We start from the raw sequence: 18828 nt of genomic DNA on the forward strand, positions 1-18828 counted from the left end.
TTTCAACCGCGGATATAAGTGTCTGCTGGTGAATAATTCTTCTTGGAAGGGGGGGAAAAAAAGAGAGAGAAATTATCGCCTGATATTCCTTTGTACCTCGTGGTGTGGATAAACGAGACAGTTTTAAACTGGAAATTAAGTAAGACGGGAAGGAAAGATGTAGAAAATTGTAAAATTGGTGGTGGTAAGTTTGAAAGTAATCGAGGGGTAGTGTTGAGGGGGTTCGTATTGTTTGACGAGTTATGATTAGGGGTTGATGAGATTAATGGAGATAGATTGGAGGCAATTCTTTGGAAAATTATATGATTAAGTTCGTTCTTTATTTTTGAGTTCAATTGATGGAAGGGTGTGGAGGGTCAGATGAAAGTTCGTGCCAATGAATGAAGATGAATCGCGAATCTACAAAATAATATTAATCGCGAGTGTCGTCACTTTGAGAATTTAAAATCGTTTACAAAGGAAATTATAATCCATTTAATAATAATGAAAATAATTCGGACAAATTGACATCAAGATGCAATTTCAATAATCAATAAAATATTCTATTAATATTCCAAGATAAAATAAATATGATATCTATTCAATACTTTTGAAAAATTTAATGTTTAATACAGAAAAACAAATTTGCAAAATAACAAAATTTATTTCTCTCAACTATTCTCATCTCCAAATCACAATAACTCTAAATTCCAATATCAAAACATTTTAATAAACAACTAAACTACACAAGTATCAGGTGAATGGTCATTCGATTTCTCTAACTTTGATCAATTTACAAAAACAATAGAACTCATAAAGATGTAGTTCAACAATAGTTTCGATCAATTGGATGCATAGTTTCCTTGGAATCGAAATACACGCCACGATTTCGACCGTTAAAACAATTACCCTGTTCAAGTTTGTGATCTCGGGGGTAAGTTCTGTTAAGGGGTTGCAAAAGGGGAAGCAATATGAAATTCTCCGGCCTCGACTTGCGGATTTCCCTTTGTCCATGCCTGACAACCCGATCTTCCAAAGTTTTGACGCAAATTGCACCATATTTCGAGTTTATATAGCCGTGAACGAGGCTGTGAATAGTTGTTCCTTGCGGTGAACACAACAGTTTCTAATTGCTTGGATCGGTTTCCAAATTATCGTGTCGTGGACGTGATTAGGAAATCGAACAAACCGATCAGTTTGGATTAATTTTTATTTTTTATTGCTTGGATCGATTTTCTTCCATAAGAATTATCGTGCGTTTCAATCGTGAATATTGGATGGGATGATTTGTCAAGAGTTAGCTTTGACCAGTGAATTTTTATTTTTCAAAATATTAATTGTAGATTATATTTCGTGTAGATATTTTTATATTACAATTATTATTATAATACCAATTCATAGAATTCATAGTGCTTGATTATGTAACGAAACATAACCTCTTATTACATATAATTAGAAGTATGAGAGAGAGAAAATGAAACTTATTATTAAATATTTAAATTCGTGTTACTTACTTGAAATTGTATTTATTATATTATGCAAATCAGAATTATAATATTGTATTATCGTAGTGATTCATTCTAATCTTTACAAAAATCACTAGCAAATATAGAATTTATAATTTTTTTTATCACCAAAATTGAAGAAATTGCGAATCAAAAAATTGCTCTCTCCTTTTTCTCTGAGCATCGACGATCGACGAGTCTGTAAATAATATTCGATGGCAAATCCCTTTATGGAAAAATAACTGTAAGAGGGAAAAGGCGATATAGATACTTCATCTGGCAAGCATGAATATTAATGATTCTCTTGAAAACCTGTTCCCAGCCATGCAACATTTTATTTCGTCTATCGTAAACCAGTTTACAATTCTTTGTAGCTCGTGTAAATCTTACAAAAGCGAACGAAACAATTTCTATCGGGATGTTTAGTAAAATTAGAATTTTTTTATTAAAATAATAATCGTGAGTTCATCCCTTCATGCAAAGGAATTTCATTTGTCATAATTCTAACAAGAGGAATATCCTTTTATCTCGTATAATTCTCATAAAGATGGGATAATTTCTTTTTGTTAATTTTTTAGAGTAAAGGGAAAGTGGAAAGAGAAAATTAGAGTCATAAATTCTATATATCGTAAGATATTCATACGAGGGAAATTTGTCGTAAACTTCGTAAAATTTTATTATTTCATGGATTTATAATTCTTGCAAGAATGAATTAATCATTCTTAAAAAAAAAAAAAAAAAAAGAGAGGTGGAAAAGAGGAATTAAAATCACATGCTTATCTACCGTAGAACATTCGTATAGACCGGATTTAGTCTTCATAAATCAAGCCAAAATTTTTTACATTTCGTATAATTATCAGTAAAAAAACAAATATTTCATCCATCTCTTAGATAAAAAGAGGAAAGAGGGGATTAAAATTACAAATTTATCTGTCTGAATTGTATGTATAATTCGTGCCTTATTTTTTTTTTTTTTTTAATTTTCATTAAAATAAAATAAATCGTGTCTCACAATTTTCATCAAAAAAAAAAAAAAATGGAAGCGAAAATAGAAAATTGGGATCACAAATAAAATGAAAAAGAAGGGGAGAAAGAAAAAGCTTTGATAAAAAATATCAATATTCAAACTCGATAGAAAGAACGATCTCTTTTAAACCGAAACGTATATTCTAATCAATATATTTTCGACACCGTATGTATCACATCTAAAGTTCGACATCGAAAGCGCCCTCATTGAGAAGAGTGATCAGAAAAAGTTAACAATGTTTAATCGGCCACGGTCGACGAATACAAATCGTCAATTTCTTAGCGAGAATACCGGCACGTCTTCCATAACGACAAATAATGGTTGGCGATCGATCATGTCTGGTGCCGTGTTTTACAGGCCTTTTAAGCGTTCACGATACGCGAAGAAGTCTAATGAACTCGACGATGCGGGCCTCCATCGTTCATTCTTTTTCCCCATTGGATTGGACCCGTTATAAAAATCTCTCGCCATCGTGCGGATTTATGCCTGTAAAATGAAACTTTTTCCCTAGATTCGGAGACGAACTTCGTATCTGTCGGTAAAAACGTTATCAAATGACCGACCGATTTTTCCAATGCTTTTTAACAGTCCAGTTACAGTGAGTTTTTATTTATTTACTTGTTTTTTCGAAATGAAAATGTTTTCTATATCTGCATAATGATTATTCAAGTATGGAAATATTTGAACAAATTAAAAATTATTTTATCTGGGAGATACTTCGATAATGAGATGAAGGTTTAGTTAATCTAACCAATAATTTTTTTTAATTTTTTTATTTTTTTCACGAAGATATCGAAATTTTCGAATCTGTGAATAATGTTTAATTAATTTGAAGTCAAACGGTAAATTTTAATTCAATTTTTCAAGCTCGTTTTAAATTTCTTGCACGTTGCATCTCGAATTTAGATGTAAATTGAATTAGTAATTAATGTCAAAGTAACCTGTTATTAGATATCCGGGCAATTGCGATCGATGAATTCTGCAATTCCTTCTGGCCGGACTTCCTTCCCTTTCCAAATCAGCCAGTGAAATATTATCAGTATTAAGGAAGAGAATGAGAGCGTCCTTATAAATGTGATGCGACATGACTGTTCCATGCCTTTTATCGCATTCTGGTTCTCAGTTTTCTTCGAGTTTATAGTCATTAGATTGACGTTTAATTCTAATTCATTGGATTCGTGCAAGAACAAGTGATTATTTTATTTAAAAATACAATTCTTTTCCGATCTGAATCATTTTCATTTGAAAATTATTTATTTTGAAGATATTTAAATTTTCAAGGATAATTCATTTTTTAAAGGATGAAATGATTTTACCATGATCCTCGATTAATATAGACAAGTAAATTTTTAATCTTTGATTATATATAGAATAGTGTGTACTTTTTTGAACGGAAGATTGGAAAATACAATCCATAATACGCCACTGCATTTTAATTGCAAAAAATTTTGCGGAGGAAAGAAGAAATAGTTGGGAGAGGAAGCAACGTGCTCTTGCGTTTATGGAAAAAAGCAGTTCCATTCAATGCACCTCTCGATTTTTATTCCAACGTTGCAACGTTATCGTAAAATTACACGTTAATGAATTTTTCTTATTTTTATGAAACGCATCCATTTCCTTTTATTCACTATTTCCAGAAACCAGAAACTTTTTACATAAAAGAGAAAAAATTGCTTTCCAATTAATTAATCAATGTAATTGAAACTTTATACGTTCAGAATATAAAATATGATTACTATGCCCTCTCTTGCATGATGATTTAATTTATAAACGAATTTATAATTTTATATTAGCAAATTAAGTTAAAAATGATTATGGACATACCTTTTACGCGATAATTTACTGCAACAATTTTATTATTATACTTTCCCTATATTTTTAATGTTAGTTCAATTTTTCAATAAATTATATTCCTGAATATTTGATCAGAATTTTACGAACATTTAATGTTTATAAAAATGAGCAATTTAAAAAAAAAACAGTAGAAGAAAAATAAATCTATTTGTTACATAAATATTCATAAAATTCTGAATAATTAAACGAGTATCGATAAATTCAATTTATTTGTTATTCGAAATAATTTTTTACCAACTAATTGCAATACATCAACGCCGTTCTTCAATCTTTACACATTATTCAAAATAAAAATAATAATAATAATAATAATAACGGTTGCAAAAAGCCTAAATCTAAAATTGTTTAACAATCCCTGGCAGTCACTCGAATTTTCAACTGACACGAATATCAGAGACTCCAGCACAGCGTCTCCAGACCTTTAATTGCATCCCTCCGACATTACTTGGTCTTTCTTCGCGCCCTACGCGTACCCTTTCGAATTAAACGCTCCACCCCCAAGCCCATTAGTGTCGGTGGAGTTAATTAAGCACAGCGATAAATTGCCATTCGACCATTCAGCCCGATAAATCCACTTACCAGTAACTTTACTTTCGATTCGACACGTCTATTGACCCTATTCCAAGGAAACATCGATTCTCATTATTTAATAAAGCACAATGTAGCGGCAATGACGTGCGATGTTGCAACTATGAACGGGTTTCTCTTTCCGTAACTAGACGTGACGCAGGCGAATTAACGGCACGTAATTACGAAAATATATATCCGAGGTTAATAATTAACAGGCATTAATAATCGATTGGTATTAATTAAAGAGTCGATTGACGTATCCTTTGTGCGAATTGAACAGTCGTTCGACAATTGAATTCACGAATGAATTGGATGTTTATTGGAATTTTAGCAGTTAAAAATGAAATAATGAAAAAATTGATTAAAAGATATTTGAAGAAAATTAGAATCGCGAAATATGAGGTAAAAATGATAAAATTCTATGTCTCTCTTCTTCGCTGTTTGAAATAAAAATAAAGTTTTCTTTATTTTTGTGAATATGCGAAAATCACTAAAGAGTTTCGGATACGAAGCTAATTTAAAAATACAGATGACATTTCTTTTTATAGAATTTCATATCACGTATTTATATTCTATCAAACTTTTCGATTACTGGAAATAAAAGTCTGATTCTTTATTAATTAATTATTAAAACCATTATCGAAGATGAACCTAACCTAAAAAAAAATAATTAATAATAATAAAATCCTAATAATAGAAGCAATTGTAAAATATCTCTCTCGTGTATTAGGATCATTAAAACATGAATCCACTCGATAGTCAAAATTCTCTTCATCGATACAATTTTTCACGTGGCAGTCAAAAATAAAATTCTATAAATTCTGACAGTACATAAAAGTCCCTGAACCATACGTAATCGATGTGTTCACGAACAGTTTCACAATGAACTCTTCGCGGTTTCTGCTCGTAGTTGTGCATTATTTGCCACGTGGAAACGTGGGAACCCGAAAGAAGGGATAGGATTGAAAGTTGGTGCTCGGATGTCGGTTCGAAATATTAATCTTCTCACTTCGCTTTGCCCGCTCCCTATTCATTTGCGTGTCGGTGATTGCAGAAAAAATTGCATCTAAATAATGCACCTCTCGCTCTACGCGAAATTCATACGGAATTCCCATCTTTCTTGCTTTACCTCTCTTGTCTCTCTCTTCCCCCCTCCCTTTTCTTTTGACAAAACGAAGCGTGCGGTTGACATGTAGATTAAAAAAGCTGAATTGTTAGTTTTCCATTCGGAGGAATGAAATCAAAAAAAGAAAAAAAGGAAGGAGAGAAATATATATTCGCGATTTCTTCGATCGTTAAATCCAATTTCCACAATTTACTCTAAAAATATAAATTCAAATAATGCCTCAGATTAATTCTTTAAATTTATTACAACATTCCATTTTGCAATCATTTTGATTGCTCTCATTTCAGATCCTTCGTTTCCGCAATTACTGATTCTCGTGCTCGTGATTCTTTCGACAAAATTAATATCCAATATTCTGTCCAAAGCCGCAACGTTTATTTTGATTCAGGTAAATCAATAATAATTTTTCTAAAAATTTAATTTGTCGAAAGAATCGAAAGAAGCACGTCTCACGCGAGAAGCATCGAGGAAATTTATGTCATCCAGTTTTTGAAGTTGCACGCGTTGCTCGTGTCAGAGAAGATTCGTGGCGAAATTAAGTTTGTAGGTCGATCGATCGGACGGAAGAGGGAACGACATTCTGCCGGATGCTCTTGGCCCATTTCGCGCGCATTTGTTCTACGAGGTCCCGGCCTGTCTCTACCCGAATTGCGTTCTAAATAATGCATCATTCGTCGGAACGTTTGGCCGGCATGAAATATGAAGGGTATAAAAGTGATGTAAGAGGCAGGGCCTCGTTCGATCGTTACTTCCAGGACAGTTGCGCGAGGCGAGAGAGGTCCAAGCTTTAAGGAGAAAAGAAGAAAAATGAAATTCGAATCGCCATCTGGCAAATTCACTTGCCGGGAGCGACGTTGATGTTGCATTTGCCGCCGTACAATGTTGCAGTATCGTAGTTTTCCTTTTTCTACATCTTTGTAAGATGGAAGAGTTTTTTTAAATTTTGATAAAATTTATTAATTGTAGGAGAATTATATTATCTATCTTTTTGAACTAATAATACTCGTAAGATATAGGTTAGGTTGAATTTGATTTGGATTATTTTTTATGGTGTTTGATTTGATGATAATGTTTTTAATTTTTATGAAAATTTGTGCGCAAAATTTAAGTATGAAAATTTTTCAATTCTTGAAGATTTTGAAAAACGAAACGAAAATGTGTTTGTCGAATTGTGTTTATGAAAATTGTGAAATTTTTTTGCTTTAAAACACGCATTCTAAATTTTAAATTGATTTCAGAACGGTAAGAGAAATGTTTACTTCGCGATAAATAAAAAATTGACACTTCGATACCTTAATATCGTGATATCGAATGTCGATGAACGTAAGCATCATCAATCATTCGGTTTCATACTCGATTCCATCCGTTTTTCAAATGAATAAAAATCACAAGCAATCGATTTATTCTTGAGAAACGTTTGCACTGTTTCTCTTTTATAAAGGGAAAGTTCAATCAATCAATCTGCACCAATCAATTAAAATACCATGGTTTGATCGCGAATATTTCTTCATTCAATCATAGGAAAATTTCTTCGGTGAAAAATTTGATGTTAAAATTTTCTATTCATATTTTATCACGAAAAATTATTACATTAGCGTTGATATATTTACAAGGTGTTAATATATTCGTGGGATACTTAATTCTCGAGAATTCAAAACGAATATGAAAATTGGTATACAAGAATGTAGATCGAAACTTGCTTATTAAGTTAAAAGTAATTGAAATATACATTAAAGAGAGAGGAGACGAAATGACATGGTGCGCCACGCTGTGGCGTGGCGACGTAACAAAGATAAAACTGTCTCACTCGTTTCTCCGTCTCGCTTCGTCTAATGCAAAACTCCACTTATTTCGCTTAACGACTTAATAAACAAATCTCAACCGATATTTTTGTATACCAGTTTTTTAGCGTTTGTTTCTCTACATCATTTTTTAAACAGAACAAGCTATAAATTGAATTATAAATTAAATTATAAATAATCCTACGCACTGAAACTTTTTATTGCAACGGGCAAAAAAAAGTGATGTGCCGTTGCAGATTGGTATTGAATTTCTGTCTTGCATAAATGCAGACGAAACAGCGAAATTTCTCCCTGGATTAAATCGAGGCTCGACAATCTGATTTCATAATGATTTAATCTTTCGTACCCATTAATTTCTTCGCGTCTTCTGTTAATTAACAAATCGTTAAAGAGCAGCCGAGACCCCTTCATAGATTCGAAAAGAGATTTCTTTTTGTTAAAAAGAAAGAAAAGGAAGGAAAGAGGATTCCACGGTCCAGCACAGCACAGCGTTTATTTAATCGTCGTTTGAGATTCCTGCTTTCTTTTCTATGGTCCGGTGAACTTTGCACAATTATCCGGACGCGTCCCCCTCTTTTTCTTTCCTCGAGATTGGGCCGCGTTCCTTGCGAGGGCGAGATCTCGCGAGAAAAGCGTTTCAACGCGAATTCTCAAGATTCTTGAAACGATACGACGATAGTTAACGCGTTCAACAGACAAATTCGCAGGGAGTGTGAATTCGTTCTGCGATAAAAGAGAGATCGTATCGCTCCGATAAGGAGATAGCTTAGAAAAAATTAGAAATTTTAGAATTTAACTCTTTTAACGGTGAAGTGAATCTCATCGAGAGATTCATCTTCTCCTCGGAGAGGAGATATAATTCTTTAAAATAATAATTATTATTATTATTACAAGAGAAAAATCCTGCAAATTGAAACGTCGAAAGGTTTTCTCGAGAGATGATTCGATATTGGCAAACTATTTGAAAGCGAATGAGACGAAGAATGGGTCGATAAAAATTCTCTAAAATCCTCTTTCCCCGCGTTTCACGATCGACATCACGGAAAATGGCGATCGACTCGTTCGATATTGCTTAAAATAAATGATCGACGACAAGCCAGTGAAAACACGTTGAATATAGGATTCGTCACGGGACGTCGCGACGTCGGTCCATCGATATAGACGATATCATCCCCTCCCATGGCCCCACTCTGAATATCGTCCCTTGTCGATACGTGTATACGTATCATGAAAATATCCGAGAGTATCGTCGATGTCAACGAGGCAAGTAAAGGAAGCCAGGCGTCATCCCCCAAGATTTATGGCACCCCCACGTATGTACGTGTGCACGTATACCCTCCCCTTCGACGACTGTACACATCGGGATAGATGGTTTTACCTGTTCCAACTTTACGGCCGAGTAACAGAGCCTCTTAAATCACTGTCATAATTGAGGGCTGGGATGCAAGAACAATAGAAGACAGATGACTGAGAATAAGCGCCCGTTTAAGAGGGAACAAAAGAGCCGGGACTCTGCGGGCGGAGATGAAGATGCGGCGGAGTCTTATCCGGGGAGGGGGGGGAGGAAGGGTATTAAGGGGTGTTAAGATCGGATTTAATTCGATCGTTTTGTTCTTGCCCTATGAATCGTGGTAACATCGTTGTTTGGCTAACGAATGGCAGAATTGGATCTTGGACAGAGGCTGTGATGTTTACTTCGTTCGTGCTTTATATGGAAAAATGGTACTTTGGTTAATTTTTGTGGAACTGGTTGTGTACATTCTATTTTGTTTTATTTTTTGTTTTTTTTTTTTACAAATAAAGAATATTTGTATAAATTTTATTATCTCGTTCCAAGAGAATGAAAGATCGCGTGCATTTTCTTCTTGAATCGCCTTCTTCTTGCTCTATGAATCGTTATTTGATGAACGAGTGGCAAAATTGGTTTACAAAGTTTATGGTGTTTAATTCTTTCTTTATATGGAAAAGTGGTACTTTGTTTAATTTCTCTGGAACTGGTTGTACATTCTATTTTTCTTTTTACAAAATAAAAGTAAATTTTATTCCTCGTTCCAAGAAAATGAGAGATCGCGTGCATTTTCTTTTTGAATTACCTTGTTCTTGCCCCATGAATCGTTATTTGATGAACGAGTGGCAGAAGTGGATCTACAGAGGTTATGGTGTTCAATTCTTTCATTCTCTATATGGAAACATTGTATCATAATTGTTAATTGTGTTTCTTTTCTGTGGAACTGGTTGTACATTCTATATATATTTTTTTCTATATTTTTACAAAATAAAAGTAAAGAATATTCGTATAAATTTTATTCCTCGTTCCAAGAGAACGAGAGATCGCGTGCATTTTCTTTTTGAATCGCCTTGTAGAAAAGAGGAATTCGTTTGTACGTCGGTTAATAGAAATCGATAAATGATGTCATTGCTTAGTATTGTGAAAGATATCTTGTCTATCTTAATCAATTATTTATGCGACAGTAATTCTAGTTGCGAAATGTGATGTTGTCTCTCTGAAATCCTGTTACTCGTGTCGATAGCGCCGATAATAATAATAATCTTCCTGTGCACGTTGCCCGTGTATTGTCCGATATACGAAATAAAATTTATAATATCGATCGATTATCCTTCTGATAATCATTCGTCAATAATACTCTCTTCTTTCCAACATTTCTTTTTTCAAATATTATTACTTACAATTTATTTGTATTTTTTTACAAGCACTTTTGTCACAAATTTTATTCGAAACTCTTTTCAACATTTTCACTCTTTACAATTCCATATTTATAAATTCATAATTAATAAAAGTTGCTTCGTTTCTCATTTCTCTTCGCTCGAGCCTTGAATTTAAAGAACTTTCATAGAATTGTAGCCGTTTCGAAATTGGCAAACAGAGAGAAGCTGGATGACCAGTCGATTCGATGGGGAACGAATCCGGTAAACTTTTCCTTTTTCTTCGAAACCGAACGATAGGACGCTACTTTTCCTTCCAAGATTACGTTTAATCAGAATTAAGGACATACTTGTGGAGCATCGATAGCTCGAACGGTCGATGATCTTCGCCTCATTTGTCCGATTTGAGGGAGTTTAATCTCGAGAAGAATCTCCTCAACGACTTATTCCTCTCTACCTGACCTTAAATCCCTAGTCGATCGATTTGATTTTTTCTCGATTTTAATCTCCATCTATTTCTTTATCGTGACAGTTCCTGAAATTTAATCTTTCTTTGTACAATAAGCCATAATTTTTTATTCACTTTCGTTACAATTTATTTGCTACACTTCGTATATATCTCGTCCATCTTATAATTAGAATTCAGATATTTTTGGTAAATATGACTTGGAAAATATAGTTAAATATTATTTTGAATATTTTTACTCTCCATTCGTGCTTTCGAATTCTTAAACAAATGCACAAAAAATTCGCAGTCTGGTTATATAAGATGGTACAAAAGAATATTCACGTCGGATATTATTTTCACGCGGATCGATTAGAGAAACGTCCCATTTCGATTCTTGTGGCGCGGATGCCGATAACTCATGACTCCTAACCGACGAATTTCCCATAGGTGGGTCGGTATTTATGATATCCGCAGCTCGAAAACTATATGGAAGAAAGCAATTTGTTGGAACGCCAATACAATACCGCAGTCCACGGTAATGAAACAGGGAATCGTTTTGTACGCGCAGCATGCAAGCCGCATACCTAGCCATCGTTTGGCTTGTTGCAATTTTTCTGTATCGTTGGTTCGCTGGTTTTCACGTTCCTCCCCTCTTTCCCCTTCAACTTACGCCCCCAAGCTTTGATCTCGTATTTTTCTCGTGTTCCATTATCGATTATTAATCTTTCTTTTTTTTTTTTTTGTATTGTCTTCGCAATTTGGAGGTTAGGTTAGGTTCCCTGTTTCGAGTTATCTTTCCTCTGACGCGTCTTTTGCTTTATTTATTGGAAAATTATATGCTTCATTGCAATAAAAAGATATCGATACACGAATGTATCATTTGTTTATACTTAGATACATTATCAGGTATTGTTTTTCCTTTTTTTTTTTTTTTTTGAGAAAGAACAACACTTTCTTCCTCTTCTTTCCATCAAAGTTTGTCGTAGAAGGGAAGTTGGAATTACTTTACAAGACTGGACTGGACGTTCTGAGATAAATTACCTGCAGCCTCTTCAACAGGTGGAACTCTCGCCAAGGTTCATTCAGTTTAATTCCAAGAAAACGCAAGAGAACGCAAGATGATTCTTCCATTTTTGTCATTGGAAAAGATCGCCGGTCGAAGGATCGTAAGAAGGTCTTCGACTCCCGAGCAAAGGCCATTCCGTGAGTGTTGCATTTCTCTCGACGAGAACAGGTTTGCATATTTCGCCCGTGATACTTTTCATACTATTTTCATAACGAGTTTCGCCCGTTTGTCTTTCGACTTCGATGTGTTTCGGGAACGGGGCGAGTATTACGTGTTCCTGTTTTATTTTTATTCCGTGATTTAAACCCGTTTCATCGAATTTCTCGTGTGTTGCCGGATTTATTCTTGTTTGAAGAAATTACGAGAAGAAATTTCTTACGCAATTCTATTTAAAAAAAAAAAAAGACTCGTACGTTCAAAAATCATAATTATAAAAAAAAAATTAATTATTTCATAAATTATTCGAACAAATTATTCATAAACTCACCGCACCAGCTTCTATTCTACAAGTTTTCATCGTATAAAATAGAAATTAGAATTACACCAAAAATACAGCAATTAATTGTTTCACAAATTGCTGATCAATTCAATTTCAAATTCCTCGAACTCACGGGACCACAAAATTCCTCACCCTCTTTATTTTCAAATATATAAATAAAGTCGCAATAAAAATTACAAATTAAAATCAAAAGAAAAAAAAAATAAAAGAAAAACCATTAATCATTTTGAGAGAAATTACTTACTTATAAATTCAATTTCGAATTCCTCCAACTCGTTCCACCGTAAAATCGTTATAATCCCCACTCCCCAAAAATCTTCCTCCAAAAATTTGCCCCCCTCTGCCTCCGTCAAATCGACTCAAGATCCCTCTCATCCCCTCTTATTGGATTCCAAGCAGCTGTTCGCGTCTCGTTTGTCACGATAAACATATCCGTCGCGTAAAGGCCATCGAGAGAGTCTCTCCTTCTACCGACCTTCTTCTCCTTCTCCTCACTCTCTCTCCTACTTGGGTACCCCCGTGGCACACAGGTGTACTGGACGGCGTTCCTCGGCCTCCATACGCTTTCAGTTAACGCCTGGTCGTCGCTAGGTATGCCGGCTCCCTCGTGGATAGTGGCAGCAGTTTGCCTGTGATCCGTTTTTACCTGGCTTCGTGACCTGGCTCTGTCTCGACCAATCATCCTTGCGTCGACATTTCTCTTTCTTTCTTTTTTCTTTTTTTCTTTTTTTTTTCTTTTTTCTTTTCTTCGGTGTTGGAACTCGGTGTTTTGTGAGTGATTGGACGGAAGAGGAAACGTGGGAGAGAAACTTTTATGTGAGGCTAAGTGGGTGGCTGGCTCGTGGGAGTTTGACTCATCGGTGTATTCTTTTTTTGGATGGCCGGTAAGTAGCGCGTTCAGCTTTGGAATTTGATGATAACAACAGTGGGAGGACGGGTGGGAGAAAATTTGGATCGTCGTTTTGATTTTTTTTTTTTTCGACGAAGAATACTTTCGCGACTTTTCGTTTGACGACGTTTGGACCTGTTGATTTTTTCCTTAGTATTTATAGAAGCGTGTCTAGTAGATTTTTATGGGATTCTATTCGATTTTAATGGATTCGATCCGTTAGAAATGTAGTATAGATTCATCGAGTTTAATTTTGGAATTTTTAAAGTTTTTCGATAATGAAAAGGTTTCGATAACGCTTGGATCGAACCTGTTGATTCTTTCTCAAGAGAGATTTATTAGGTTAATCAGACTTGTTTGAAATTCTGTGAGTTTGATTTTTGGAATTTTTTTTTTTTCGGACTGATTAATTAGAATTAATTTCAATTATTCCACGGAATTATTATTTAAAAACACTTATGTTAATTAAAGATGAATCTATCATTTTCTTTTCGTTCTGTCTTCTGTCAAGTATTTTAACCGGGCGAACAGAAAAACGAATAATATCAGAGCTTTGTTGCAACAATTTCTCGCTCCAAAACGGATGACAATTTATCTTTCACGCGAAACTTTTATGACTTTAATGAACCACTCGACTCAATGACACGATTCGAATCAATATTTCCACCCGCTTATCGCGTTCACTGTTTAACCATTAACTTCACGCGATTCTCGAACCGTGTTTAAATCGGTCCACGATTTAATCGATACCGGTGATTAATCGTTTTTCCTCGACTTTTCGCGTGATGAATCGAGGAATACACAAATTTAGCGATAATGCATATTACGATCGGAGGAAAGGATCGTTTATTAAAATTGTATCGGAATTAAAATAATTCTCAATCCTATTATATGGTTATTGAATCGTTCTTCATATGTAATTCTTCTATCGAAAGATTTTTCTTTTTTTAAGTTTAAATAAAATTTAAAATGTTTCTTTTCAATTTAATTTTTAGATCGTTCGAAAAATTCGAAAATCTTAGGTATAATTAAAAAAGAGAAAAAAAAAATAAAAGAACTAATATAGGAATCTTATCTACATAAACAGGATAATTAAATAATCGGGTATTCTTTATTATTTCTTCATTTTAACTTTCACGGTCGTTGTCGCTTTTCGCTCCAATTAATCCTTCTCTTTTAAACCGATTAATAAAGTGTAAAAATTCACACCTAATGATCTATTCACGTGTGCATCATGGCTTTCTCATGTGTAATTAAACATGTTATGAATACACATATGTTCACATAACGATTCTTATACTATCTTTTTCTTTTTCTTTTTTTTTTTTTTTTTAATTAATTAAATTTACTTTTGATTACCTGTTGAAATTACATCACAAATCGATGAAAAGATATTTGTCCTATATAGATAAGATTATGATTATATAATTAAATAGGTCTCCAATATATAATAATAAATATTTTTCCATGATAAATATTTTTGTTGTGAAAAATTTACAAAAATTTATTTTCTAATTGTTATCAAATTACGATTCGATAGAGATTGTTAATTGTCAATTCATTTAATAATTTTATCTGATAAATATAATGTAGTAATAAATTCAAAATAAAAATTGTAAAAAAGAAGAAACAATCTATTAATTTACAACTTTCAAATATATCAATCCATGTTAATACTATCGATAAATTATCTTACAAGAGTGTAATTTCTCTGCGTGTAAATTCTATTTAATCATTTTTCAACATGTTTGATGGCATTGCTCAGTGAAAAGAATCTTGTTTATTCAGATAAAGTCGCCTAGCCATAGAGATTTTCAAGTTATTGAAACAAGTTATTGAAAAAATGATAAGACACGTTTAGCCATTAGTCTGGTATATTCGTTAAAGGGTTATCGTGACAACTGTCACTTTCTTTGCGGTTTGAACTGGTTTCAACAGAAAAGGACATGTTAAAATTCAACGCGGCGCAACAGAACGTCACACGCGGAGCAATTCAGCTTCCTGGTCTCTCTCTAAATAATTCATTTCGATTAAAAAATTATTTCTTTTTCACTTTTAAAATGATAAAACTTTTAAAAATAGTTCATCACATTCTTAAATCGCGGTTCTCTATCTTTATCTTTCGAATCGAAAGTTTATTTTTACAGCACAATATAGAAACGGAAGCAAACAAATTCCTTCCATACCGAACTCCCACGCTCGATTCTTTTCGTTCCATTCATTCACAGATCATGCATTAAAAAAAATCAGTCAAGCGAACGAGATCGGAATTTTAATTCGAAATAATTCCTTTTCGGCTACCTTCCTACTCACATAATATAATACAAAACTCTTCTTAATTGATCGATCATTCGAAATTCTAAGCAATATTATTATCCAAACACTTTACTTAAAATTATCAATCTGAAAAATGGTTCAAAATCCAAATGGATCACAATTATTATTACAATTCCTTTCGCGAAAGAAAAAGACAGATTTTATTTGATAAGTATCGTGGACAAAGAGATGAATTACAAATCATTATTAAACAAATTCCTTGGTTACGAATGAATAATAGAATCACAATCAAGAATACAATCGTGCGCGCGTTTGAAATAACAGATGCCAGTAGAAAGCAAAATAAATTCGTTGAAAATCTACTCCGAAAGTGTGATATCTCAGCATAAACGCGATACTCTTCATCCTCTTCTGAAAGGCATGCTCGTCGTTTCTCCAGTTTCAATCGTTCTTCCGTTGACGTAACACGCCCACGCGATTATTCGTTGGACGAGAGAGATGCGTTTAATTCACTGATGAGACACTGGTTGGCGTTGGCATTGCCGTTTGATCGATCACTTTCCACGATTACCACCCGTTTGTTGCGACACGTTTATTTGCATATACGTTTCTCTTTGATAGAGCAAGGAGCCGAGAGAGGATTAATTAACCGTGTTCCTCTTCGATGTGTTTTCTTTGTTTATTAGGGATCGTTCGATTAGCGATCTCGATCCTTGATTGTCGTTATGGCGTATTGGAATCGTTGTGGAATGTTATGATCGATCCCTCTTTTGTGATTATGAGCGGGGATAACGCGACGAGTGCTTCTTGGACACGTTTGAATAATTGATTGATATGCGCATAATGGACTGCGTGGTTTGAAAAATCGGTAAAAAGAAAAATATCGCGAATTAAGATTGTGATCATTTTTCGATTTGATTAATAAGCACCGATAAGTGTTGAATGTACGAGTAAGAATGATATTGCGAAACTAATAAGATAATCTCGATTCGATAACGAACAGTGGTAAGTTTCTTGCGATTGTTGGGATAATTGGTTAATTTGTATGTGTATTCAAGACTGGTAAGAATATTTTTTCCTCTTTCTACGATAAATATGTGTGTATTCATTCTTTTGAAATGAATAAAACGGTAAAAATAACGCGATTACCTTAAGTGTTCTCGAGTCAAAGATGAACAACTTTTTTTAAGTATTATTATTTTTTGCTTAATATCCCGATTATTTAATTTAGTAATAGCTTTTTTTTTTTTTAATTACAGAATATTATTTCACACTATATTTCCTTAACACTGCAATCGGTTACACGTAACGGAATATCGTGATAACGTTCCTCTCTCATGCGATATTTCAAAAACTTCATTCCAGAAAATATTCCCATCTAATTCTTCGATTTATTATTAATAAATAGAAATTCTCGATGAACCACGCTCGTCCTGCCATACCTATTAATCGATTAATCATTCATTGATTAATTTCCAAATTTTCCAAATAACTTGTTCCGAGTTTAAGTACGTTTAAAAATAATTTAAATTCCTCCTAATTCGTTCAACCAATCCAATCCCTTCACTTTACTCTTACTTTTACTCCCCGTAAAACGAAAACAAGAAAACAACTGACATTATCACTGTTGGAGGGATAGAAAAAAACCGAAAGATCGTTACGCGTTTCTGGTGCTTCACGGCTATCTTGGTCGCCAAATGCGCGAATCGCATTGCGTTCCTCCGGTTCACGCGTGTCTGGAATGTGGCCGAAAAAGCGGCGGACGGAACGGGCGCTCGTCGATTCCTCCAAGATTCGCGGAGAAGAATGCACTCGCCGTGGCGCGTTGATCGCGTTGAATTCGCGATAAATAAGCCGCTTATGCCGTAATCTAATCCAAGTCTGGAGGGCTTTCCGGCGCGAGCACGCGTGTACACGAGAAGATTGCCGTTTATAAGGCCATCAAAGATACCGGAAACCGGATACCGACGATTTTCCTCGCTCGTGTTATCGCCGGGTGAACGAGTTTTTGGAGAATGGAAATCGCGTTTGGATGATGCGCGTCTCGCTGATGCACTCGTAGTTTCGAATTGGTATCTTTAGATTTATAATTTTTTTCTATAATAAATCGTGTAAATGATGTAATATGGGATTTATAGATTTCTTGAATAAAGGCTTCAGAATAAAAGTTGAATAAAAAGTAAAATTTTCTTTTTTAGAGCGGAGTTTTTTTCTCGCTTCTATTATCGCCAGGTTTTAGTTTCGAAGTATTTTTAAATTTGTAATTTTTTCTTTTCTATGATAAATCGTGTAAATGATGTAATATGGGAGTTTTGAGAATTTTTGCTTTGTCTCATTGCTTTATAGATTTTTGGAACGGTAGAGATTGCCATTGACGCTTCAGACCGTCGAATAAAAAGTAAAATTTTCTTTTTTAGAGCGGAGAAATTATGGGTCCGTTTGGTGGGGAATATACATAACAAATTCGATTAGAAATAATAGATTTATCTTTCTCGATCTTTCTCTTACCGATTGCCTCACAATTTACCGCAATGCTTAGTTTTTTTGTCGCGTTGCGGTGAAGTTGTTACTTCACGATTCAGGATTACGGCCTCGCGGATGAATTGAAAAAAAAGAAGAAGAAAAAAAAAACCGATATCGTTGCAACGATCGAATAATATTCTTCTGCATAAAACAATTTCGAACAAGTCGAAATCGAAAAGACGCATCGCCGAAAGACAAAAATTCGATCGAATCTCGAAAACACTTTTATTCCATTTCATTATCGAGAAATAGCATACCGAACATAATTTTAATCTGAAATAAGGATGACGCAACGCATCCATATCGAGAGATATAACAATTGTAATAATTTCGAGTGAGATACGAGCTTTTTAATTTATTTCCATTGTTAAATTATTCCTAATATTCGCACGAAGGGGGCGGGGGAGGGGTTAATTCGAAGGGAAGGACGAAATCGTACGAATTATAGCGCGGGTGAATTAAGCACAGATAGATCGTACGCTCGATACTTTCGATCTCGGGATATTCTTGCTCGTTTTACACAGGCGGATCGCTTTCCCGCGGCTACCTGTTCCCCCGCGCGTTGCCGCGCCACCACTCGAATCCGTCCAATTAAAGCC

At 34.3% G+C, this 18828-nt stretch overlaps 1 protein-coding gene across 7 annotated transcripts in view; it reads left to right on the forward strand.

Annotated features, from left to right (window-relative positions):
• The window catches only part of Pgant9 (polypeptide N-acetylgalactosaminyltransferase 9), a 324242-nt gene that overhangs the window by 117484 nt on the left and 187930 nt on the right, over positions 1-18828 (forward strand). Inside the window, exon 1 of one of the 7 annotated variants that reach the window (XM_086914107.1) lies at positions 13109-13424. The exons of 5 other annotated variants lie outside the window; for them this stretch is intronic. The gene's annotated coding sequence lies outside the window, so the exon portion shown is untranslated. Of the gene's footprint in view, positions 1-13108; positions 13425-18828 lie in introns of those variants that run through there. One more of the 7 variants, XM_086914106.1, reaches the window with a different exon arrangement.

This window comes from Apis florea, unplaced genomic scaffold, assembly GCF_048593485.1.
Source record: "Apis florea isolate Af1SG1 unplaced genomic scaffold, ASM4859348v1 contig_3585_pilon, whole genome shotgun sequence".
NCBI lineage: Eukaryota > Metazoa > Arthropoda > Insecta > Hymenoptera > Apidae > Apis > Apis florea.